Raw genomic sequence first — 3444 nt, forward strand, 5'->3', positions numbered from 1 at the left:
CAGAGCTGAAATGGATGTTATCTGAGGTGAAAACATTTTAGTGGTACCAATTACGATGCGTGGGTAATTATTAGCCAAGCGCCAACAAAGCGTTGCCATCGCAATTGTGTTAAATACATCTGAAGCTGGATGTTAGCACATCCCTTGGAAGCAAAGCTGGTGTGCGAAAATCCAAAACGCGCTTCTTCCAGAAGTTGCTTTTCGCCTTTCCCTGACAAAGGGTTTTAAAGTAATACGGATGTATGTTACATGAGATCTGTGCTTATCCAAACGTCACATATGACCTCTGTCTCACCATTGTGAGCATCGGTTACACAAAGATTGTGTTGCTGTGGTTAAATACGAAACACCGCGACATAAAAAAAATCGCTGAGGGGGCACCCGGATTTGAACCGGGGACCTCTTGATCTGCAGTCAAATGCTCTACCACTGAGCTATACCCCCACATGTGGAACAAGCGAGGGTGTAACCGTGTTAAGTGGCTACTGGAACGTATTTGCATTTCAATAGCCATGGCATGCGTGCTCTGTTTCTGAGTTCCTCTATGAGGCAAGCCAAGTCGGGCTTAGGGGCCGTCCATAAATGACGTTACGCGATTTTGGACGATTTTTGACCCCCCCCCCCCATCGTCACACGTCGTACCAAAAAGTCAGACCCCCCCCCCCTCAAATATGACGTCACAAAGCTCTGCCCCCCCCCCCAAAGAAAAAACATGCTTAAAATCGCTTTAAACTATTGTCATTGTATAGCGCGTATTTAATGTGGCGCTGCACTCTGATGTTGTAGGAGAAAATATTTATTAAAAAGTCTATTTAATTAAGTAGAACGTGTTGTGTCTATATTTAGTTAAAGTTGCGCATTTTGATGTGACGTCACATTTCTCAATCCCCCCCTCGTCACAAATGTCTGACCCCCCCCCCTAGGTGCGTGACGTCATTTATGGACGGCCCCTTAGCCATTAGCACCAATGAAGGTCGGCACGGCATACGAGGGGGTCGGTGGCCAGCACCACGCCCGGCCGCCTTTGTCTCCCCAGTGATGATGTTTACACACCGCACCGGGTACTCATTTCTATATCTGTACGCACACACACACCAGCAATTCAGTGTGGACATCATGGTGAGACATCAGCTTTGAGATATACACGGTCATGTCATGAGTCAAATCGTTAACTGCTCTTGCGGTTTCAAATATTATTAAGACACCTGTGAACATTTTAGGTCTCTGTCCAAAAAAACGAAATAAACTAGCCCAATTTTAGGGAGATTTTCGGGGTTATATCCAGTACAGTTATTGTTATAATTAATGTGCTTCTGCGATTTAGATTAGTACGCATGTTTTACCCAGGAAACCCTCACAGAATCTCATTACTTTCTATGACCTTGCCAAACTTTCTCAGTAGGGGGCGATGATTGACGGACACTCACTCCCTCGTGACCATTCCAAGAGGGAAAACTCAGGGCTGGTACCGGATCGTTCCCTTTGAGCATCAATCGCATGTTTTTAATATCCTGATAATATGAACAATATTAATATTCCACATTGACCTTCTATATCTAGCCATGCAATACATTACTTTTTAATTTATTTAACTAGGCAAGACCTACTTGAGATGTGTAGCTCTTTTTTCAGAAGCGACCTGGTCACAAATGATGGCTCAACAAAATGCCTTGTCACGTGGAAATGTATAGCAGCCAAATAGTTTAAACGCTTGTTTCTAAATGTGGAGGGGAAACCCGGAGGACCTGGAGAAAAATACAACGATTACGGGGAGAGAGAGACACGCAAACTCCAAATATAAGAGCAGGCGTTAGGGTCAGGATCAAACCCACGACCTCCTGCATACCAGGCGAGGGAGTTAACATCTCGCCACCGTGGCACCCCTTGTATGTTCAGGCCATGCTGCAGGATCACCCCTTGGACAAGCGTGAATGCTGTAACTAAGCTCCATTGTGTCTGAGGCTGTAAATACTGTACGGTTTATTTACAACCGTACGTCCAGGACACACCTCGTTGGTAAACACAGCCGCAAGAGAATGATGAACAATGGCCTCCCTCAAGGATCGAGACTAGTGTAGTGACACCCGACAGAGTAATCTTCGACAGTCGGAGTCTTGATTTCTTCAGGCACGAGACACGGTCATCTTCCCTGTTCTCCAAGCGTACCGATCTCTCGCGTTTCCCCACTTAAATATCCCTCGAACCCCCTTTTCTCGAAGGTTCCTTGACCCATTTTCCCTCCTGCCAATCACCTTCCCACTTTCCATAACCGATGCCAACCGACCTCCCTGTCAATAATACTCCGTTTCCCGCTCTTTCCGTGTTGCATTTCTACCTCCAAATCTCTTCGATATTCCTGCCTCTCACCCCAAACCGCCCGGCGACCGACTCAGTTGGTAAGCAGGCTTTGAAAACTGGCATCGGGAGAGGCGAGGAGAAAAGACAGAAAAAAATCAACACATCACTGGAGCTGGCACTGCATTCACTTGCAATTGCTGTGGCAAGGATTGTCACTCAATAATTGGCCTACTAAGTCATTCTAGGCGCTGCAAACCCCACAGCTGACCTCGTAAGGCGCGCGAAATAATTGTCACACAAGCCTATATAACCCCAATCCCCTTATAGGCCCGTTAGAAACCCATAAGAGGGCTTGTTTTACTTCACGATTATCCGTGTCACGTGGTGTCCACTGCGTCAGGTGAGTATTCTTCGTAGCGATATAATCTCTACACTAGCGTGAACATCATCTCGACAGTTCATATACACCGATGTCATAGTCCTTTGCTGCACAGAGCACAAATCTCGAGAACACTGAAAATACTCGTAGCAGCTAATGCAACGTTATTGGAGGCATATTTCCGCCGCTTGGAGACTCCGATAATATCCACAACAAGCGATTTCCTACTTGAATAAATAATCATGCAGCAGATGCCACCCTCTGATGTGTCCTTCTGTGCTAAGCCCAGTGTGCTATGATCCCATTCCAAGTTATCTCGGGGTAAGCATGACCAGAAGCCTGGCATTTCAAGCCCACCCACACGAAATATATTTGTGGAAAGACCCAAATCAAGAATGATCCTGCTACAGAAACGACCTGCGGTGATGTGCTGTGAACAGAAGCCCTCTCTCACCCATCTACTTAAGCGACGGTCACTGCATTCCAGCCTGGTCCGATAAGATAGATATCCTGTAAACTCACACGATTTACCCGTATTATTGTACGGGGAAATTGAGTTTTCAGGTCCATACTGCGTACAGCCGTTTCAATACTAGCAAATGTTTTTGTCTATGTGTTTGTATTTCTCCCTTGGGATGGGACTTATAGTTCAAGTTCAAGTTCATTTATTAGGTATAGCCCTGTGAGCCATTCAGCTCTTGAATCGGGTGCAACCGCAACAAACAAAAAACAAAAACATGAACAAAAAACATCTTAAAGTGAATATG

The 3444-nt window shown here is 45.7% G+C and overlaps 1 non-coding gene across 1 annotated transcript; it reads right to left on the reverse strand.

The window, feature by feature from the left end:
* Nucleotides 1-372: 372 nt before the first annotated feature.
* Nucleotides 373-444, reverse strand: TRNAC-GCA (transfer RNA cysteine (anticodon GCA)). Its single transcript has one exon. It is a non-coding gene; the product is annotated as a tRNA-Cys (tRNA).
* Nucleotides 445-3444: the final 3000 nt, after the last annotated feature.

Source organism: Lampetra fluviatilis, chromosome 47, assembly GCF_964198595.1.
Source record: "Lampetra fluviatilis chromosome 47, kcLamFluv1.1, whole genome shotgun sequence".
NCBI lineage: Eukaryota > Metazoa > Chordata > Hyperoartia > Petromyzontiformes > Petromyzontidae > Lampetra > Lampetra fluviatilis.